A 24,528-nucleotide genomic window follows, 5' to 3' on the forward strand; every position below is an offset into this window, starting at 1 on the left:
TCTCATCCTCTCCCTAGATGCCGAGAAGGCCTTTCACCTTATCACTTGGCCTCACCTGTTTCACACTCTAGACCAATTTTGCTTCCCTACCCCATTCAGAAATGTAATGGTAACACTCTATGCCAATTCCCAGTCCCAGGTGTCCGGCAATGGTTTCCTATCTTCACCTTTTCCCATACAGACGGGTATCAGACAGGGAAGCCCTTTATCCCCTCTCTTATATGCCATTGCAATAGAGCCTTTGGCTATAGCTCTTAGAGCCTCCACTGGGTTTATGGGAATCTCCATAAGAGAAATAACTCTTAAAGTTGCTCTATTCGCAAATGACATGCTATTGTTTGTCTCAAATCCGGCACAGTCATTACCTGTAATAATGGATCTCATCGCCTCATTTGCTACTTTCTCTTGAGACAAAGTTAATTTTCATAAATCCAAGATACTTCCAATTTCACGCACCATAAACATCCTGGGAGATATCCCTACAATACGTGCCTTCAACCGTAATACAACACAAAAAAATATTTCAGTGTACAAATCCCCTCAGCCTTACCCAATTTATACAAACTTCACTTCACCTCAGTTATTGAAATAATATCCACAATGCTAGATAATTGGAGGCTACTCCAGTTATCCTTATTAGGTTGTATTGCTGTCATTAAATCTGTTATTTTCCCCAAATATTCTCTATAATACAGATGATCCCTATCAGTGTTACTAAACCTGATCTAAGGTAAAGTTCATGTTTGTTGTGTAAATTTACCTGGCAGGGTAAGAGACCTGGAATGGCCATGGAGAAGTTCCCCTTATCACCACAGGAGGGCAGTGTTAGATATATTAGTGATTGGCTCCCTAACCGTAGTGTATATACAGACACAAGACTAGATAATTCCCTATTTCCCCGTATTCACCAGCAGCTTTACTGCATTCAACAAGTCCAAAAAATATCCCATCACACTTTCTCTCTTATATTATCCTTAGAGATTCCTATTGTGCCTGGAGAGCTATAAATATAAAGCCCCATAGGAATTACTGATCATCACCCTATATTCCTCCGTGGGGTGATTCCTCCTTCCCCTCACCATTGTCTAACACACTGTGACAGTGCGCCAGACACCGGTTACCACTTACCGGGTCCGGCAGCACTGGAATCTGCAGCGGGCAGCGGGTGGTGCTGTAACATCTGCTCCGGGTCCTCCACATGCCGGCTGGAAGTGCAGGCAATCGCGGCTCTCCTAGGAGCACGCGCGCCGTCCTGCAAAGAAATTTAAAGGGACAGGTGCGCCAAATGTGAAGTCACGTTTGGCGTGAGATTTTAACCTCCTCTATAAGAGGAAGTCTCTGGCACCAGACAGGTGCCAGAGTATAGGCTCCATACCATACTCCAGCGTTCCTAGTACCTGTTGTCCTGATCTTGACCTTTGCTTGTTTGCGACTCCAAATTCGTCTGACCCCATGTACTGCTCCTGATATCTGATTCTGACCTTGACTGCTCCCTGCTCCCTGGTAGCATTTCATCTGTTTGGTTTTGACCCAGCCTGTCGACTACATTTATTCTTCTGCACCTCATCCAGTGTCCACCAGTTCCTGTATAGGGGAACCTAACCTATGGGCCACAATCTGTGTGTCAGACATAGCCAAGTGCATACCTTCTTGCGTGGGTCCCTGGTGAATACCGTCGGCACATTAGACTCCACACCTCAGGCATTGGTCTAGCCAACTCCCTAAATATGGGCCGCATCCACAATCCGTCCGAGAGTTGTGACACACAAAGTATGTCATGATAAATGATTGAGTAACAGATCCTGACAACTTAGCTTCAAACAAAAAAAATGGCAGCTTCTCAATCTGGTAGTATTTTTCAGGTGCATGAAAGGGAGGGGTCATACCAAGTAGGCAACCAACATCTCTGAAGTTCTATTACCATATAGTGTTCATATATTGTTGCTAGTATAATTCAGTGTGCTGAGGAACAATAGGGGGTTAAACCTCCCTCCCTTTTCAACTTACTTAGCTTCTCTGATATTCACCAACAATTCAATATTCCACACACTAACTGTTATATGTACTTGCAGACAAGACACTTAATTTCTTCCATTCCTCCGGCCATAGATCCTACTTCTCGTGATCCTATATGCTCGCTATTAAGCAACTCTCTCATTTTACCATACAAGACGAGATATCTTTACTCTTTAGTAGTAGATATCTTATCCAACACTTTGAGAGATAAAACATGAACTCTCTGGAAATCAGATTTACCTTCCCTGTGTAATAGTGAGGATCTGTTTCAGCATTATGATCCCAAATATTGCATTCTTCTTACTTACAAGAAGTACATATTTGAACAATTTTCAGTGCCTATATCTCTCTTACTCAAAGACACCATTTCAGTACAGTCTATGCAGAAGAAAGCACAAAATATCATGTCTTATCTGTAGGATTCATGCATTGCATGTGAGATTTCAGGAAAATAATACAGCTTTGGCATAAATTATTAAATTGTCAACTCAGTTCCATCTCAGTAACCCCAGACCCAGAAGCTGTATTTTTTCAGATTTTTCAAATTGGGATTTAAATCCTAATAGGAAACAGTTGATTCCGCTGCTTACGATTATAGTAACAGTAGCACAGAAGATGATATTATGTCACTGGACGAAATCATTCTCTCCATCTATTTCAGAGAGAGAAGAGAGAGACACATTCCCAGACATTAACAAGCGAGTGGAAAAATATTATAATAAATGGTGCTATTATATTGAGTCCCTAGACTCTGCATCCCAAGCCCAAATTTTAAAGATCTTTGAGACCACAGATTGGTACCTATATAGGCAGCTCTCGGCAGACTCACATCATAATCTGAGACCACAGATTGGTACCTATATAGGCAGCTCTCGGCAGACTCACATCATACTCTGAGACCACAGATTGGTACCTATATAGGCAGCTCTCGGCAGACTCACATCATACTCTGAGACCACAGATTGGTACCTATATAGTCAGCTCTCGGCAGACTCACATCATACTCTGAGACCACAGATTGGTACCTATATAGGCAGCTCTCGGCAGACTCACATCATACTCTGAGACCACAGATTGGTACCTATATAGGCAGCTCTCGGCAGACTCACATCATACTCTGAGACCACAGATTGGTACCTATATAGGCAGCTCTCGGCAGACTCACATCATACTCTGAGACCACAGATTGGTACCTATATAGGCAGCTCTCGGTAGACACATCATACTCTGAGACCACAGATTGGTACCTATATAGGCATCTCTCAGCAGACCCACATTATACTCTGAGACCACAGATTGGTACCTATATAGGCAGCTCTCGGCAGACTCACATCATACTCTGAGACCACAGATTGGTACCTATATAGGCAGCTCTCGGCAGACTCACATCATACTCTGAGACCACAGATTGGTACCTATATAGGCAGCTCTCGGTAGACACATCATACTCTGAGACCACAGATTGGTACCTATATAGGCAGCTCTCGGTAGACACATCATACTCTGAGACCACAGATTGGTACCTATATAGGCAGCTCTCGGTAGACACATCATACTCTGAGACCACAGATTGGTACCTATATAGGCAGCTCTCGGTAGACACATCATACTCTGAGACCACAGATTGGTACCTATATAGGCAGCTCTCGGTAGACACATCATACTCTGAGACCACAGATTGGTACATATATAGGCAGCTCTCGGCAGACTCACATCATACTCTGAGAGCACATATAGGCAGCTCTTGGCAGACTCACATCATGTTCTGAGAGCACAGATTGGTACCTATATAGGCAGCTCTCAGCAGACTCACATCATACTCTGAGACCACAGATTGGTACCTATATAGGCAGCTCTCGGTAGACACATAATACTCTGAGACCACAGATTGGTACCTATATAGGCAGCTCTCAGCAGACTCACATCACGTTCTGAGACCACAGATTGGTACCTATATAGGCAGCACTCAGCAGACTCACATCATACTCTGAGACCACAGATGGGTACCTATATAGGCAGCTCTCAGCAGACTCACATCACGTTCTGAGAGCACAGATTGGTACCTATATAGGCAGCTCTCGGCAGACTCACATCATACTCTGAGACCACAGATTGGTACCTATATAGGCAGCTCTCGGTAGACACATCATACTCTGAGACCACAGATTGGTACCTATATAGGCAGCTCTCGGTAGACACATCATACTCTGAGACCACAGATTGGTACCTATATAGGCAGCTCTCGGTAGACACATCATACTCTGAGACCACAGATTGGTACCTATATAGGCAGCTCTCGGTAGACACATCATACTCTGAGACCACAGATTGGTACCTATATAGGCAGCTCTCGGTAGACACATCATACTCTGAGACCACAGATTGGTACATATATAGGCAGCTCTCGGCAGACTCACATCATACTCTGAGAGCACATATAGGCAGCTCTTGGCAGACTCACATCATGTTCTGAGAGCACAGATTGGTACCTATATAGGCAGCTCTCAGCAGACTCACATCATACTCTGAGACCACAGATTGGTACCTATATAGGCAGCTCTCGGTAGACACATAATACTCTGAGACCACAGATTGGTACCTATATAGGCAGCTCTCAGCAGACTCACATCACGTTCTGAGACCACAGATTGGTACCTATATAGGCAGCACTCAGCAGACTCACATCATACTCTGAGACCACAGATGGGTACCTATATAGGCAGCTCTCAGCAGACTCACATCACGTTCTGAGAGCACAGATTGGTACCTATATAGGCAGCTTTCAGCAGACTCACATCATACTCTGAGACCACAGATTGGTACCTATATAGGCAGCTCTCGGTAGACACATCATACTCAGACCACAGATGGGTACCTATATAGGCAGCTCTCAGCAGACTCACATCACGTTCTGAGACCACAGATTGGTACCTATATAGGCAGCTCTCGGCACACTCACATCATACTCTGAGACCACAGATTGGTACCTATATAGGCAGCTCTCGGTAGACACATCATACTCTGAGACCACAGATTGGTATCTATATAGGCAGCTCTCGGTAGACACATCATACTCTGAGACAACAGACTGGTACCTATATAGGCAGCGCTCGGTAGACACATCATACTCTGAGACCACAGATTGGTACCTATATAGGCAGCTCTCGGTACACACATCATACTCTGAGAGCACAGATTGGTACCTATATAGACAGCTCTCAGCAGACTTACATCATACTCTGAGAGCACATATAGGTACCTATATAGGCAGCTCTCAGCAGACTCACATCATACTCTTAGACCACAGATTGGTACCTATATAGGCAGCTCTCGGTAGACACATCATACTCTGAGACCACAGATGGGTACCTATATAGGCAGCTCTCAGCAGACTCACATCATGTTCTGAGACCACAGATTGGTACCTATATAGGCAGCTCTCAGCAGACTCACATCATACTCTGAGACCACAGATTGGTACCTATATAGGCAGCTCTCAGCACTCACATCATACTCTGAGACCACAGATTGGTACCTATATAGGCAGCTCTCGGCAGAGTCACATATTGCTCCTCATTGAGTTCTCCTTATTTCCAGAATTCCATGATACTGTAGAATATTTCTTTATGTGCATTCTGGAACATCATATATTCTTATTATAGACATAGTACGCCATTCCATGTAGTAAGAATAGCATGTTGTTTATGTGATTGCTAATATTGTAGTGTTTTTTTTCCTCTATTAAATACCCCTTATATGGTATGGGCATAGATCTCCCCCCCCCTCCTCTATTCTTATGTATTTTCCTATTTTTATTCCTCCTTTCTTTTATACTTTGATTTATTGTAGTGAATTATTAATGGCACCTTTGTATAGCCAACATAAGTGTATATATACTGTCATTATTGTGATCCCTGCCTATTTTGGCATCAGAGTGTATTATTGTCTATGTTTTCTTGCTTACTCTAATGGCGGGCATGCTGTTTTGTGTGACTGGATATTTCTCTTTCTTATAGCACTCAGGGATCAAAGATATTTGTACTTGTTATTTAATATGGCATACATGGCTATTATTCTCAGTATTATATTCTGTTTGTATGATGAAAATAAAACAGATTTAACTAACAATTATATACAGTTATATACACAGTGTCTGTCACCTAGATTGTATAGAATCACTGATAAAGTGCACAATAAACACTAGCTCCGGCTAGCTGGCACAAAAAACCTGGACTGGTGTGCTGTTTCCTGGCTGCTGTGTTTTGGAGGTGTCCATCTACCCCAGGAGAGGGACCTCTTACCCCTATCATATTACAAGTGGTGGAGAATGTGGGCATACACACTAAAAATTGCAGCAATAGGAAAAGTTTACATTTGAAATTTAAAGTGACTGACACCAATCTGTTGTTTTGGACATTAACTTGCATCCTGTAAAATCCATGGTGATGGCATTGGCAGATGCTTAGGTGAGCCAGATTCTGCTTGAAACCTACACACAAAGATAACATAGAACGGTGTTAGACCTGGTTTATGGTCACATAACTACAGGTCACCTCAGGGTAGAAAAAACCACTGAGTGAATTTTACAGAGGTTTTTCTGGCCTGGGGTTTATAAAGAGTTATCTGAACATTGTGCATCCTGCCCTGAATATCAGTATCATGCTCCAAGGCCACATTTTAAAAGTCCACTTGTTCCATTACCCATTATTGAGGTTATATTTGAAGGAATAGCTATGGATTTGGTTGGACCTCTAATGAAATCTGCCCGAGGCCATCAATATATTTTGATGATAATGGATTACGCAACCAGGTTCCAAGAAGCAATACTATTGCACAATACGTCAATAAAGACCATTGCTAGAGCCTTAGTCCATGTCTTTAGCAGGTTGGGAATACCTAAGGAAATCCTGACTGACCAAGGTACCCCCTTTATGTTGAAAATCATGAGTTATGCGCCTGTTTAGAATTACTCAGTTATGAACCTCTGTGTATCACCTACAGACTGATGGGTTGGTGGAGAGGTGTAACAAAACTTTAAAAAATGTGTTAAAGAAAGCAGTGGACAATTATGGAAGAGATTGGGATTATTACCTTATTTATTGCTGGCCATAAGAGAGGTTCCCCCAATCCTCCACAGGGTTTTCACCTTTTGATGTGTTGCATGGTAGACATCCAAGGGGATTACTGGATATTGCCAAAGAGAAATGGGAGGGGCAGTCTAGTCCATATAAAACAGTTATTGAACATGTTTCTCAAATGCAGGAAAGAATTGCTGCAGTGGTGCCGATAGTGAGAGAGCACTTGGAGCAGGCACAGCAGTGGGTGTACAATTGCAATGCCCAGTTACGTGTATTTGCTCCTGGGGACAGAGTGTTGTCTAGGGATGGAAGAAGTAAAGTGTTTTGCATACACCATTGGCAGGGGTTTGATGAAGCCCCAACTTAGTAAAATCGAGGCACTACAATATTGGCCACGACCCCTAAATAAGAAGCAGATGTGAACATTCTTGGGAATCACGGGGTAGGAGTGTATACCCAATTTTGCCACCATTGCAGTCCCACTGACAGACCTTACCAAAGGCAAAAAAAAAGTTATGGTTAAATGGAGTCCTGAAGCAGAAAAGTCTTTTCAGCAGTTAAAAGTAGCATTGTGCACCCAACCAGTTCTGACAATACCTAAATCTGAGGAAATTCAGGATGAGTACTGGTCATGCTCCTTTAAAATGGTCAAAGAATAAAGAGCAATGGGAGAATAACAAGGTGGTTCTTGGTGCTGCAAAATGTTACATTTTCAGTAGTGTACAGGCCAGGAAGCCAGCTGGCCAATGCAGATGCTTTGTCTCATGTGTTTTATATGGGGGCTGCAGTTCCGCCTACAGGTTAAAACAAAGGGGGGGATATGTGATAGAAGCACTGGTAAAGTGCTAAATGGCATATATGTGTGTCCAAGGTTTTTGACCTATGTATTTTAAACCTCCAGGAAATGTCTGTGTTTGCTTGATTAGAGTTTGGGCTTTAAGTAAAAGCTGGATAACTGGTCCTGGAGGTGTGGATGTGAGAGAGAAGGGAAGGCTCCATCCACAAGACATGGTTCAGGTGTTTAGACCTTCAGCCTGAGATCAGTGACTACAGCTATGAGAGGCTAATAAATGGCATTGTCAGGGTTTGGCTCAGTGTCTCATACCTGGGAGAGCAGGCAGTCTTTTAAAAAGACACTGTGATGTACCACTTGTAAGTACTGTGGATATGCCTATGTTGGTGGTTAAGGCAGTAGGCCCTGCCACTTTGAGAGGGAATTTATTGTCTAGTTAGTGCTCAGACAGACTAAGATTTATTTTTGTTTTACTGCACAATAAAAACTAGCTGCGGCTAGCTCGCATGAAATCCCTGGACTGGTGTGTTGTTTCCTGGCAGCTGTGTGTTTGGAGGTGTCCATCTACCGAAGTAGGGGGACTTCCTACCCTGATCATATTACAGCACACACATGCATACACATACATTTCTGTGCTCATTTTATCCTTAATGACAATGGGTAATGAATATTTGTCAGTGTAACAACAGTATATTTAGACATTGAAGATATAATAGCTTTAATTTAAAAAAAATTTTGCAATGAATAACTTTTGCACTATTAGGGTAAGAATTTGGTATTGGGATTGCGTAGAATAAAAGTATTGGGAAATATTACTGTTACTCATATGCTACTGAGGACAATGCCTAGAGTTAATTTCATTATCTATACAGGACACTGTAATAACTAAGGTTAGGCTGTGGGTGAGATACTTAGACTTTGAGGGGGTTAAAGTTAAGCTGTGGGGGGATAGTTAGGCTGTGGGTGGAAGGCTTAGGGTTTGGGGGGTTAGGGTAAATCTGTGGGGGTTATGGTTAGGCTGTGGGGTGGTTAGGGTTAAGTTGTGAAGTGATTGGGTTAGGCTGTGGAGACAAGGTTTAGACTGGGGGTTAGGGTTAATCTGGGGGGGCAGTGTAAATCTGGGAGTTATAGTTAAGCTGTAGGGGATAAAGTTGGGCTGTGAGGGGGGTAGGGTTTAGCAGTGGGGGATAGAGTTAGGCTGTGTGGGATAGAGTTAAGCTGTGAGGGGATAGGGTTAGGCTGTGGGGGGTGTCACGGCCAGGGTTTCTCGGCATGGTAGTCACCGGGTATTACCTGTGAGGTTGTTATGGTGGGGGGTCTCTGGCAGTGGTGCTGGTGTTTGGCGAGGGGCATTGGCTGCGTGTGGTTCTGTGTGGACACATTGTCACTAGGCCTGGTGAGGTCTGGCGGTGTTTCCGTTCGGTTGGCATGGGCGCCGCCATCTTGCCTGCGGCCATGTGATTCCAGCTGTCCAATCCTGGTAGGTCATGTGCTCATTCCAGCCAGTCACAGCGCGGCACTGAGTATTTAGGAAGGTCCAGAGCCTTCCTTCCTTTGCCAGTGCAACGTGTTTCTCAGCTGCGGCTGAGAGAGTACCTGTGCCTTACCTGACTGCTTGTAAATGCTACTAGCCTGAACCTTGCCTGCTCCAACCTGCTGGACTTACCCTGCACCCTCCATATACCTTTTGACCTGCCTGAGTACCTGAACCTGCTGTTTCCCTGCACCTTGCCTCCATTCACTCCCAGCTGGACTCACTACCTCAGCCTGCATTTATGACAGCTCACCATACCTGCATTCAGTTACAGCTCATCAAACCTGTATTCAGTTACAGCTCATCATACCTGCATTCTGTTACAGCTCACCATATCTACATACTGGACTGCCTCTGCCTGTCACTATCATGACATTCTCCCATTAACCCCCACTAGTTATCAAGTGCACTTTAGTGCTATACCAGGACTTTTTCATTTGCCATTCCGATGTCTTCTAAGCCACTTATTAAAAACTCCACTTTTTCATTTAAGTCTGCTTCTGTGTCTGCTCCTATCACCCCCCCGGGTCCACAACAAATTCAGAACCTCACAGTTTGAACGGCCCCATGGATCCGGCCACGGATTTATTTTGCTGTATTGCTGGTCATTTAGAAAACCTGGAAGCTATACAACATCAAATGGCTCAGTTTCTACAGGAGATGTCTAAATGCCAAGATAATCTGCAAACCTCATTAATCACCCAGGGGTATCAGCAACTTCACCTCCTCCTGTGCCTGGTAATACAGGGACCAGGGTATCCCCTCGTCTACATCTCCCCATGTCAAGCAAATTTGATGGCAATCCTAAACTCTGTCATGGTTTCTTAAATCAGTGTGATATACACTTTACATTACAGCCTGATAACTTCCCCACTGCTAGAACTAAAGTGGCATACATTGTGTCTTTGTTGACCGGCTCGGCTTTGGATTGGGCCTCCCCACTCTGGGAACGTTCAGACTCGCTGCTGGATAACTATACAGACTTTATCTTCATTCAGGAGGATTTTCGATGAACCTGGACACACAGTGTCAGCATCGTCCAGCATCATGACCCTGAGACAAGGAACCCGTCCTGTCAGCCAATATGCAGTACAGTTTCAAATCTTGGCATCAGAGCTTAAGTGGAGTGAGGAGGCCCTCACCTCAGCCTTTTGGCATGGCCTTTCCGACCGATTAAAAGATGATCTGATTACCTGTGAGCTTCCCACTAATTTAAATATGATCTCACTCTGCAACAAAATTGACCTACGCTTCAGAGAACGTCAGGCTGAAAAGCACAGAACTGACCGGCAAAGGTCATTTACGCCTCCCTTGCCTACCCGTCCACCCCATCCTCCTATAGATGAGGAGTCTGTGCAGGTGAACCAAACCCATCTCTACAAAGAGGAACGTCAGAGAAGAATGCTAAAAATCCTCTGTAATGCGGAGATTCGGGTCACCTGGTGGCCTCCTGCTCCCGCAAGTCGGTAAACTCCTGTTCCTAACTGACCTTGGGGACATCAAGTTAGGAGTTATATGCCCGTCCCCAAATACTAAAGATTTCAAGATTTCCTTAGCTTTGGATCTCAAGCCCAACCCTGTCTTCGTCTCTGCTCTACTAGACTCTGGAGCAGCCGGAAACTTCATCCAGCCTAGTTGATAAACTACAGATTCCTTGTTCATCTCTCAAACACGCAATTTCCCTGACTTCTGTAGATGGACGTCCTCTAGCTAAAGGAGTGGTCACCAAGGAAACTCAACCAGTATTGGTTTGTGTTGGGGCACTCCACTCCGAGTCTTTAAAGTTCTTAGTGATACCAGAGGCTTCTCAAGAAATTATTTTAGGACTACCCTGGTTACGCCAGCATAATCCCAGGATAGACTGGTGTTCAATGCAGATTCTTTAATTGGGAACTGCCTGTCAGAAATCCTGTCTTCCCAAAATACAACCTGTAAGAAAGACAGCTTTGTTAACATCTCCAGCTATTCCCAAGGAGTATCAGATGTTCTCTGATGTTTTTTCCAAGCAACAGGCGAACGTCTTACCTCCCCACAGAGAATGGGACTTTCCTATCGAGCTGCTGCCTGAGATGCCACCCCGTGGTCGCACATATCCTCTATGCCTGAGACTCAAGCCATGTCTGAGTACATCCAGGACAACCTAGCGAAGGGTTTTATTCATCATTCCACCTCTCCCGCTGGAGACGGCTTCTTTTTCGTTGGCAAGAAAGACGGAGGCCTAAGACCTTGTATAGATTACCGGGGCCTCAATGATATAATGATTAAGAATCGATATCCTCTTCCCCTGATCTCAGAGTTGTTTGACAGAGTTAAAGGGTCCATCATATTCTCAAAGCTGGATCTGAGAGGGGCTTATAATCTCATCCATATTCGTGCTGGCGATGAATGGTAGACCGCCTTTAATACTAGAGATGGACACTTTGAATACCTTGTGATGCCCTTTGGGTTGTGCAATGCCCCTGCCGTGTTTCAGGGCTTTGTTAATGAGATTTTCCGGGACTTGTTGTACGTCTCGGTTGTAGTTTACCTGGACGATATATTGTTTTTTTTCGTCTTCTGTAACAAAACATCACGAACATGTGAAGGAAGTATTGTCCAGTCTGAGAAAGAACCACCTTTACTGCAAACTGGAGAAATGTGTCTTTGGGGTTCCCAGTGTGCCATTCCTTGGTTACGTCATCTCTGGCTCCAGTCTAGAAATGGATCCCAAGAAGGTGCAGACGATTTTGGATTGGTCCCGTCCTCAAACTTTGAAAGCCATCCAGAGATTGCTTGGGTTCGCCAACTACTATAGACGTTTTATTAAAGGATTTTTATCATTATTGGCCCCCATTACCGCGTTGACCCGAAAAGACGCTAACCCTGCCCTATGGTCACCTGAGGCAGAGACTGCCTTCCAACTTTTAAAACAGGCGTTTATTTCAGCACGTCCTACGACAACCAGATCTGGATAAGCCATTTCTAGTGGAAGTGGATGCGTCATCAGAGGCCGTGGGTGCAGTTTTTTCCCAGCGTTATGATGATAATAGAGTTCATCCCTGTGGGTTTTTCTCCAAGAAATTTTCTCCTGCCTAAAGAAATTATGCCATTGGTGAACAAGAACTTTTAGCAGTGAAGTTGGCATTAAAAGAATGGAGATACCTGCTGGAAGGGGCCAAGTTTCCCTTCACTGTCTTCACGGACCATAGAAATCTTCTCTTCCTCAAGAATCTTCAGTGCGTGAGTCCTCGTTTGGCCCGATGGGCAATATTTTTTGCTCTGTTCCAGTTCACCCTGACCTTCCGGTCTGGAGTCCTTAATCAAAAGGCAGATGCTCTGTCCAGATCTTTCCTCTGTGATAACAAATCAGAGAATCAACAAAATACCCCTGTTTTGGAGTCAAGAGTCTTCGCCACCTTACAGTTAAAGCCCCCTACTAGGAAGTCCTTTGTGGCCCCAGAGTTAAGGAAGCAGCTCCTCACCTGGGCTCATTCCTCTCGCTTTGAAGGTCACTCAGGTACCCGGAAGACCTTGGAATTTTTAAAAATACGCTACTGGTGGCCATCCATGAAAGCAGACGTGTCAGAATTTATTTCTTCATGTTCTTCGTGTGCCCAGCATAAATCTTCACGTCAGGCACCGGCTGGTGATTTGTTGCCATTAACTATTCCATCACGTCCATGGACGCATCTCTCCATGGACTTCGTCACGGATCTGCCGAATTCTCAAGGGTTCACTACCATCTGGGTCATAGTAGACCGATTCTCTAAAATGGTCCATTACATACCACTAAAGAAATTGCCTTCTGCTCCTCACTTGGCTCACTTGTTCGTTCAACATATTTTCCGTCTCCATGGTCTTCCTGCTGAGATAGTCTCTGACCGTGGTGTTCAGTTCACAGCAAAATTTTGGAGAGCCGTATGTTCTGTATTGCAAGTAAAGCTAAATTTTTCTATGGCTTATCACCCACAAAGCAACGGTTCCACTGAGAGGGGTAAACAAGACCTTGAGACCTTCCTGAGGATTTTTATGACAACTTCCCAAGACAATTGGTCTGTTTTGCTGCCATGGGCTGAATTTGCACATAACGCCTCCTACCACTCTTCCACGAACCAAACGCCATTCCAAGTGGTCTATGGCCTTCATAATCGGATCCGTGAATTTCAAAGCCTGCCCATCTTTGATGTCCCAGCTGTAGAAGACACTGTACGGAAATTTGCATCAATCTGGTCTCAAGTTCGTACTGACCTGGAGCAGGCGTCTTCCCGTTACAAATTTCAAGCTGATAAGAAGCGTAGGAAAGTACCACGTATGCAAGTTGGAGACAAAGTCTGGTTGTCCACCCGGAACCTACGGCTTAGAGTACCATCTATGAAATTTGCTCCACGCTTCATCGGGCCCTTCTCCATCATAGAAATCATTAACCCTGTGGCTTATCGCCTTCAGCTACCTCCTTATCTGAAAATTCCCAATTCCTTTCATGTCTCCCTGTTAAAACCCCTGGTGCTAAACAAATTCCACAGAGTCCTGCCTGCTTCTCCCTGTGTCCAGACTGAAAGGGGCGTGGAGTATGTGGTCTCCCAGGTCTTGGATTCCCGTCTCCGCAGAGGACATTTGCAGTATCTACTGGACTGGAGGGGCTATGGCCCAAAGGAATGTTGTTGTACCGATGCCCGAGATATCCATTGCTCCTGCACTCATCAAGAGGTTCCATGCTGCCCATCCAGAGAAGCCTGGTGAGTGTCCTGAGGCCACCCATAAGGGTGGGGGTACTGTCATGGCCAGGGTTTCTTGGCATGGTAGTCACCGGGTATTACCTGTGAGGTCGTTATGGCGGAGGGTCTCTGGCAGCGGTGCTGGTGTTTGGCGAGGGGTATTGGCTGCGCGTGGTTCTGTGCGGGCACATTGTCACTAGGCCTGGTGAGGTCTGGCGGTGTTCCGTTCCGTTGGCATGGGTGCTGCCATCTTGCCTGCGGCCATGTGATTCCAGCTGTCCAATCCTGGTAGGTCATGTGCTCATTCCAGCCAAGTCACAGTGCGGCACTGAGTATTTAGGAAGGTCCAGAGCCTTCCTTCCTTTGCCAGTGAAACGTGTTTCTCAGCTGTGGCTGAGAGAGAGTACCTGTGCCTTACCTGACTGCTTGTAAACGCTACTAGCCTGAACCTTGCCTGCTCCAACCTGCTGGACTTACCCTGCACCCTCCATATACCTTTTGACCTGCCTGAGTACCTGAACCAGCTGTTTCCCTGCACCTTGCCTCCCTTCACTCCCAGCTGGACTCACTACCTCTTCCTGCATTTGTTACAGCTCACCATATTTACATACTGGACTGCCTCTGCCTGTCACTATCTGGACATTCTCCCATTAACCCCCACTACAGTTATCAAGTGCACTTTAGTGCTATACCAGGACTTTTTCATTTGCCATTCCCATGTCTTCTAAGCCACTTATTAAAAACTCCACTTTTTCATTTAAGTCTGCTTCTGTGTCTGCTCCTATCACCACCCCGGGTCCACAACAAAATCAGAACCTCACAGATCCCCCAGATCCCTGACAGTAATAGTGATCACAACAAGAGGGATATGGAAAATAAACAATAAAATAGATCTGCAGGGTCAAGGATTTACTAGATGCCCACCAATCCAGTACAACCCAGGCCTGACCCTGCCTATATCAGCAGGTGGCCCCAGGCCTTCAGGCATAGGAGCAGGAACTGCAGTCTGATAGAAATTAACCCATTAAGCCCTGAGGATGGTAGAGAACCTGGATTCTCTATGTTCTGATAGGAAATATACCTAGGGGCCACTTTAGAGACTCATTTTAGTGAGATATGCGACAAGACAATAATATGGAGTACCAGAATCTATACTGAGAAGAGTACCTGTACATAGACATAGAATGCATTAGTTATCCCAATTAAAGGGACATATCTGTAGTCATAACCCCAGTTAGGGTTTATAAACAGGTTTTCCCGAATATTAGGAAATATTCATACAAGGAATGGGAATATATATACATACATACATACACATATATATATAACTATACACACACACACACACACATATATACATACATACATACATACATACAGTGTATCCGGAAAGTATTCACAACGCTTCACTTATTTCACATTTTGTTATGTTACAGCCTAATTCCAAAACGAAATGCATTTATTTTTCTCCTCAAAAGTCTACACACAATACCCCATAATGACAACTTGTAAAAAAATTTTTTGCCATTTTTGCAAATTTAATAACAAAAAATAAAACTAAGAAATCACATGTACATAAGTATTCACAGCCTTTGCTCAATACTTTGTTGATGCACCTTTGGCAGCAATTGCAGCCTCAAGTCTTTTTGAATATGATGCCACAAGCGTGGCACACCTATCTTTGGGCAGTTTCACCCATTCCTCTTTGCAGCACCTCTCAAGCTCCATCAGGTTGAATGGGAAGTGTCGGTGCACAGCCATTTTCAGATCTCTCCAGAGATGTTCAATTGGATTAAAGTCTGGGCTCTGGCTGGGCCACTCAAGGACATTCACAGAGTTGTCCTGAAGTAACTCCTTTGAAATCTTGGCTGTGTGCTTAGGGTCATTGTCCTGCTGAAAGATGAACCGTCGCCCCAGTCTGAGGTCAAGAGCGCTCTGGAGCAGGTTTTCATCCAGGATGTCTCTGCACATTGCTGCATTCATCTTTCCCTCTATCCTGACTAGTCTCCCAGTTCCTTCCACTGAAAAACATCCCCACAGCATGATGCTGCCACCACCATGCTTCACTGTAGGGATTGTATTGGCCTGGTGATGAGCGGTGCCTGGTTTCCCCCAAACATAACGGCTAGCATTCACCCCAAAGAGTACAATCTTTGTCTCTCATGGTCTGAGAGTCCTTCAGGTGCATTTTGGCAAACTCCAGGCGGGCTGCTATGTGCTTTTTTCTAAGGAGTGGTTTCCGTCTGGCCACTCTACCATAGAGGCCTGATTGGTGGATTGCTGCAGAGATGGTTGTCCTTCTGGCAGGTTCTTCTCTCTCCACAGAGGAATGCTGTAGCTCTGACAGAGTGACCATCGGGTTCTTGGTCACCTCCCTGACTAGGGCCCTTCTCCCCTGATCGCTCATTTTAGATGGCCAGCCAACTCTAGGAAGAGTCCTGGTGGTTCCGAACTTCCATTTATGGATGATGGAGGCCACTGTGCTCATTGGGACTTTCAAAGCAGCAGATATTTTTCTGTACCCTTCCCCAGATTTGTGCCTTGAGACAATCCTGTCTTGGAGGTCTACAGAGAATTCCTTGGACTTCATGCTTGGTCTGTGCTCTGACATGCACTGTCAAGTGTGGGACCTTATATAGACAGGTGTATGCCTTTCAAAATCATGTCCAATCAACTGAATTTACCACAGGTGGACTCCAATTAAGCGGTAGGAACATTTCAAGGATGATAAGTGAAAACAGGATGCACCTGAGCTCAATTTTGAGCTTCAAGGCAAAGGCTGTGAATACTTATGTACATGAGATTTCTTAGTGGGTTTTTTTTATTAACTTTGCAAAAATCTAAAAAAAAACTTTACACGTTGTCATTATGGGGTATTGTGTGTAGAATTTGGAGGACAAAAATGAATTTATTCCATTTTGGAATAAGGCTGTAACATAGCAAAATGTGGAAAAAGTGAAGCGTTGTGAATACTTTCCGGATGCACTGTATATACATGCACACATACACACATATATAAACATAGTTGCATGGGAAGTCAATCTCTTTGAAAGGAAGAGTTAAACCAACAGAGCAAGTCTACTTGTCAGACTCCTACATTAGGAGATCAGCATGCTCATATATTACTTAGAATACTGCATTCTTAGTGTCTTATAATTTATAATACATGTTTAATCATGTAACTTTTTGTTGAAAATTTTTCTACATATAAACAGAACAAAAAATAAATACGAATAAGTTTGCAAAAAACATGTGTTGCCAGCAAAAAAAAAAAAAAAATCAATAAATAACAAAATATACATTCAGAGGGTTATCAGTGATAAGCTGAACCCGTAAACACAGATATAGCATATAAACACCTCACGCATGGAGGTAAAAAGAAAATGACCAAATGAAAAGAAAGGAAAAGGGGTAAACTAAGGAGACAAGGAGCGGGAAGATAGAAGGGGATAGATTACACAGAGGGATCTCACACAGGTCTACGAAGGCCCAGTGAGGAAAGAGCACATCTATCCCATAGCTTGTGGCATTTGGGAAGGGCCTTATGACTAATATAAACATAACGTTCATGGTCAGTGGTATCACTAACCAGCACCCACCACTTGTGTATGTTGGGAGGATCTGGAGCACACCAGGAGCGGGCAATAATGTGAATAGATAACGTTTTGCTTCTGGAGGAAGTAATGATGGGAAAGTAAATTGCATATCCGACCACACTAATTTCCAAAAATCATTAACCCTAGGGCAATCCCATAACAAATGCCAAAATTCACAGCTAAGAGCATGACATTTGGGGCAATTAGTTGGAATATTAGTATCAATACGTGCAATAGGAATGGGAACGGTAGGATCTGTGGAAAATAAAATAATGGATTTGTTGGAAACGAACACAAGGGGAAGTGTACCTTATAGAACCCAACAACTGAGACCATTGCTTATCTTGAAGAGAACACAAGGGGAAGTATACCTTATAGAACCCAACGACTGAGACCATTGATCATCTTGAAGAGAACACAAGGGGAAGTGTACCTTATAGAACCCAAAAGCTGAGGCCATTGATCATCTTGAAGAGAACACAAGTGGAAGTATACCTTATAGAACCCAACAACTGAGACCATTGCTTATCTTGAAGAGAACACAAGGGGAAGTATACCTTATAGAACCATTTGATCATCTTGAAGAGAACCCAAGTTTGATTCCCATTTATTCCAAAGGGGAAGAAGGACATCTGGCAAATTTATGAGATGTAAGATCACTATAAAGATAGGAGACTGTCTTACAAACAGGTACTTGAAGGAGTGTAAATTTAAGAAGAAAAGGTGTTAATAAAATAGAATCAGATCCAAACTGAGTGTTCAGGGGCGCAACGGAGCTGAAGGTATCTATAAAAAGCTGTACAAGGAAGGCCAAACTCCATACGCAAATGGTCATAGGAGTGGAGCACCCCATTATGAAACAAATGACCAGTAGTTTTGATACCATAAGAAATCCAAAAGGTCTCCGATCCCAGCACATCCAAAACCATCATTAAACCACTGGCAGACATCAGGATCCACACCCTCATCCCCAAACAATCCCTGAGCAAAGGGCAAAACCAGTTCAACTTGTCGAAGTAAGTGGAGATATCTATCCGGCATTTTACGGAGAATAACATTTATAAAGGAGCTAAAGGGGACCCTGTTTGCTCACCAAGAAATCCCGCCAGAGTGGTGTCAGTACCAACAGATAACCAGGGCACCAAATGCGACAGTTGTGACGCCAAATAGTAAATATGTAAATTATAAAGGGCCAATCCACCTGCAGATTTAGGTACTACATAGGGTACGGAGAGCAATCAGATGTCTCTTATCCTCTCACACAAAAACAGGTAAAATAAACTCAATATGGGAGAAAACTTTTTTAGGAATAAATACAGGTGAATGCTGTAGGACATAAAGGTATTTAGGCTAAATAGACATTAATGGTAATGGGCACCACATTAAGTTCTACAAAATCAGCAGGATTAGGCGAGATGAAGACACCCACATACCGAAAGGAGAAAGTCCATTGTAGAGGGCAGGAGAGAGAAGGGAAAAGGCAGGAACCAATCAAAGGAAAAATACTAGACGTGGACCAATTAATAGGCAACCCTGAAAAACAATCAAAATGCTTAATAACGTCCATCAAACATTCTAAAGATGGGCCCGCGTCCACCAGAAACAGCAGAATATCACCCGCATAAAGAGCTTTTGTGTCCATTACACGGCCCCCCCCGCAGGCCCTGAATAGCTGAATCCGGGGCCGGGTTAAGGTTTGTGGAGCCCTTGGGGCAACAACCTTGTGGGGCCCTTTTCAATATAATTGTATTAAAAGTATATACATATGTATATTTGTGCAGGAGAGCTGCATGGGCAGGCAGGACAGGGAGTGGGTGTGCTTGGGCAGGTGCGCAGATACTGCCCCGACACGCCAGGATACGGGGAAGCACTGAGTGGCCGGGACCTCCATCACCACGCTGCAGCCATCCCGGAACACGATACAGTCAGCAGGGGCAAACGCAGGATTTTACAGGGAAGGGGGGAGTTCCGTATATATAAATATATATATATACACACACCACATATACATATATTTATATACTTACACACACACTGTGCTTATAGATATACACAAATACTGTACATATATACACAAACATACATACCTACATACATACATACACTACCGTTGAAAAGTTTGGGGTCACTTAGAAATTTCCTTATTTTTGACAGAAAGCACTGTTTTTTTGATGAAGATAACATTAAATTAATCAGAAATACACTCTATACATTGTTAATGTGGTAAATGACTATACTAGCTGAAAAAGTCTGGTTTTTAAAGGAATATCTACATAGGTGTATAGAGGCCCATTTCCAGCAACCATCACTCCAGTGTTCTAATGGTACATTGTGTTTGCTAAGCGCGTTAGAAGACTAATGGATGATTAGAAAACCCTTGAAAACCCTTGAGCAATTATGTTAGCACAGCTGAAAATGGGTTTGCTTGTTAGAGAAGCTATAAAACTGGCCTTCCTTTGAGCTAGTTGAGTATCTGGACCATCACATTTGTGGGTTCGATTATACTCTCCAAATGGCCAGAAAAAGAGAACTTTCATGTGAAACTCAACAGTCTATTCTTGTTCTTAGAAATGAAGGCTATTCCATGCGAGAAACTGGCAAGAAACTAAACATTTCCTACAACGGTCTGTACTACTCCCTTCAGAGAACAGCACAAACAGCTTCTAACCAGAGTAGAAAGAGAAATGGGAGGCCCCGGTGCACAACTGTGCAAGAAGACAAGTACATTAGAGACTCTAGTTTGAGAAATAGACGCCTCACAAGTCCTCAACTGGCAGCTTCATTAACTGGTACCCGCAAAATCCCAGTGTCAACGCTACAGTGAAGAGGTGACTCCGGGATGCTGGCTTTCTAGGCAGAGTGGCAAAGAAAAAGCCATATCTGAGACTGGCCAATAAAAGGAAAATATTAATATGGGCAAAAGAACACAGACATTGGACAGAGGAAGATTGGAAAAAAGTGTTATGGACAGACGAATCAAAGTTTGAGGTGTTTGGATCACACAGAAGAACATTTGTGATATGCAGAACAAGTGAAAAGATGCTGGAAGAGTGCCTGACGCCATCTGTCAAGCATGGTGAGGTAATGTGATGGTCTGGGGCTGCTTTGGAGCTGGTAAAGTGGGAGATTTGTACTAGGTAAAAGGGATTTTGAATAAGGAAGGTTATCACTCCATTTTGCAATGCCATGCCATACCCTGTGGACAGCGCTTGATTGGAGCCAATTTCCTCCTCCAACAGGACAATGACCCAAAGCACACCTCCAAATTATGCAAGAACTATTTAGGGAAGAAGCAGGCAGCTGGTATTCTGTCTGTAATGGAGTGGCCAGCGCAGTCACCAGATCTCAACCCCATGGAGCTGTTGTAGGAGCAGATTGACCGTATGGTACGCAAGAAGTGCCCATCAAGCCAATCCAACTTGTTGGAGGTGCTTCAGGAAGCGTGGGGTGAAATTTCTTCAGATTACCTCAACAAATTAACAGCTAGAATGCCAAAGGCCTACAATGCTGTAATTGCTGCAAAAGGAGCATTCTCTGACGAAAGCAAAATTTGAAGGACAAAATTATCATTTCACATAATAAACATTATTTCTAACCTTGCCAATGTCTTGACTATATGTTCTATTAATTTTACAACTCATTTGATAAATAAAAGTCAGTTTTCATGTAAAACACGAAATTGTCTGGGTGACCCCAAACTTTTGAACGGTAGTGTATATTCACACAGAAAAACATATACACCACACATGCATGTGTCACACATAAATTACACAAACACACATACACTTAACTTGCAGCATCTGCAGACTGCATGTTATGGATGGGATGGCACCATGTTATTAAGCTCCGCCACCTCGTGGCAAAATGCAGCAATTTGCGGGTCAGAAAAAGGGCGGGCCAAATGGCAATTTTAACGCAATCACATCATATTGGCTCCGCCTCCAACTGGCTGTCCTGCGAATTGCAGCATTTTGCTGCAAGGTGGACGGGGCTTAATAAAATATTGCCTGTTTTGGTGCTGTTGCTGTGTGGGGCCCCCCTAGGTGTGGGGGCCCCGGGACAACTGCTTTTGTCCTCCTCCCTTTAATCTGGCCCTGGCTGAATTTGCACAAATGAGACACGCCAGGGGCTCGATAGGCAGTGCAAACAATGCATGGGATAAAGGACACCCCTGGCGTGTGCCACACCCTAGCTTAAAAGGAAGAGGAAATACAACCATTCACCACCACTCCCAGCTAATAAAACGGGAACCAAAACCAAACCTAGACAAGACCTCCCATAAATACTCCCATTCCATGGAATCTAATGCCTTGTCTGCATCTAAGGACACCACCACAGCTTCAGGGGCATCCCTATGGGACATCTGCATATGATAGGAAAGGAGCCTAAGATTTTGAGTAGTGGATTTACCTGACATGAAGCCGGTTTGATCAGGATGTATAATAGAATTAATAATAGAATTAAGACGAATAGTAAAAGTTTAGCCAATATTTTTCTGTCAATGGTAAGAAGAGAAATAGGTCTCTAAGAGTCTGGATAAAGGGGGTCCTTCCCAGGCTGTGGGAGCACTACAACCAAGGCCTCCAACATTGATGGTGGTAGACAATCAGCAGTTAGAAGAGCATCAAAAGTCTTGAGAAGATGCGGGATAAAGACGTTTTTACATTTCTGATACACCTCTATCGGGACACCATCAATTCCGGGAGCTTTACAGTGTGGAAAGGAGAAGATAGCAACCTCCAGATCCTCCTCTGTAAAAGGAGCATCTAATAAATCAACTGCATCAGTCTCAAGACAGGGCAGATGGATTCCTTCTAAATAGGCACGAAGCTGGGAGGGAGAATATGACACCTTAGTAGCATAAAGAGAGGAGTAATATTGCAGAAACACATCCGTTATAAAAAGAGCGGAGGTATGCAATATTCCAGAGGAATCAAGGATACCCGAGACTGCTCTGGAAAACCATCCCCTTTTGCCAAATAAGCTATGTAACTCCATCCCAACATCAGCCTGTGAGTATTTCTTATGATGGGGAAAAAGTAGTGTACGCTTAGATTTATCAAACAGGTGATCCGGCCACTCCCGCTGGACATGAAGCATAACCTCCCAATCTGAGATCTCTTTAGACAAGAGGTACTGGGCCTCAGCGTCCTTATAAGCATTTTCCAAAACAGTTTCCCGCTGCCCATGAAATAATTTAATGTTATCAATACGCTTAATAAAGGTGCCCCTTAGAAATGCCTTAAAGGAATCCCAAAGGAGAGAAACATCAGTACATGAGGCATTATCCACAAAATAATAAACCCAAGCAGCTTCTCATTCAGAGCCGGCACCCACTAGGTCTAACCAGAATGGGTTAAGTTTCCAAAAGCGGGCACCGTCCGAAAGGGAGGAACCAATACTAATACACAGCGGAGAGTGGTCGGAGACACCCTCGACAAATAATCAACTACAGAAACTCTGGGAACCTGAATAGGTGAAATAAAAACCATTTCAATACGTGACAAAGAGCGATGAGTGGAGGACTGACTGGAAAAGGTAGAGGGATAGCGGACACACCAGACATCCAACCAGCCCAATACAGCAATCAGCACTCTCAATGCGGGATTCCAATGAAAGATATGAACACAGTGTTAAAATATATCTCTGATCCTAGGTCGGACTCCTTCCATTATATCCAAGGTTTTGAGATTTCAAGCAGCCATATGAATAGTCGGTACAATTGGTTTCAACACAGTCTTTAGCATTTAAAGTGCAAATTGAATAAGCTGTTAATAATCCACCTGCATTTTGTTCCGGCGCTGCACTCAGTCCTGGAAAGGTTGTGGGGGTCCAAAGGAAAGTCCAATGTTAGCAGGATTCCCAGAGCAATCACCTCAATGCGTTTCACTAGGCAAGAGGCACCTAGCTTCCTCAGGAGTATGTGCATTGGTTCATATTGTTGGGGTAGTTAAATACCCAGGAGTAATTGGTTAATTAATAACACATGTAGTAGCAATAAAATTAATAAATGAAAAGAAAAAAGTCCATCAAACACATTTAATAAAAAAAGGCTTAAACAAAGCTAAGATTAGGCAATCCCACTTACCCGTAAATGGTGTAGGGAAAATTTATCTTGATCAGAATCTATATTGTACAATTAACGGCAATGCAATCATGTGATAACCTAGTGTCACATGATCGCATGCCATATTCTCATTGGTTAGACAGAAATGACACCCATAGACCACATATTTCTAAATTCCTGGGCTCCATCATATAGTGTATACCCAGGGGTAATTATCCGGAACACGTCACCTTATTGGCGGGGATATACACTATCTGATGGAGTCCAGGAATTTAGAAATGTGTGGTCTATGGGTGTCATTTCTGTCTAACCAATGAGAATACGGCATGCAGAACAAAATACAGGTGGATTATTAACAGCTTATTCAATTTGCTCTTTGGATGCTAAAGACTGTGTTAAAACCAATTGTACTGACTATTCCTATGGCTGCTTGAAATCTCAAAACCTTGGATATAGTGGAAGGAGTCCTAGGTCCTATACCATCTGCTCAATATACAGGATCAGAGATATATTTTAACACTGTGTTCATATCTTTCATTGGAATCCCACATTGAGAGTGCTGATCATTCATTCAACCATTATCATGTGTGGCATTTACTGTTTTACTCTTGCTTTTTTATAATAAATGAAATTTTCATTATTTAAAGATCACCGTCCATCTTTTTTAGCGCTGGTTCTTTTGTGTTTTACTGTGATTGATTTCAGGGTGTGACTATCCCTGTACCAGCCGCTTTTGTGTCAGCGCATCCC

General features: G+C 43.7%; 1 protein-coding gene across 1 annotated transcript in view; it reads right to left on the reverse strand.

Annotated features, from left to right (window-relative positions):
- Nucleotides 1-24,528, reverse strand: part of LOC148450974 (uncharacterized) — a 93,566-nt gene that overhangs the window by 49,217 nt on the left and 19,821 nt on the right. The window lies entirely within an intron of this gene.

This window comes from Taudactylus pleione, unplaced genomic scaffold (assembly GCF_031769625.1).
Source record: "Taudactylus pleione unplaced genomic scaffold, aTauple2 ptg001238l, whole genome shotgun sequence".
NCBI lineage: Eukaryota > Metazoa > Chordata > Amphibia > Anura > Myobatrachidae > Taudactylus > Taudactylus pleione.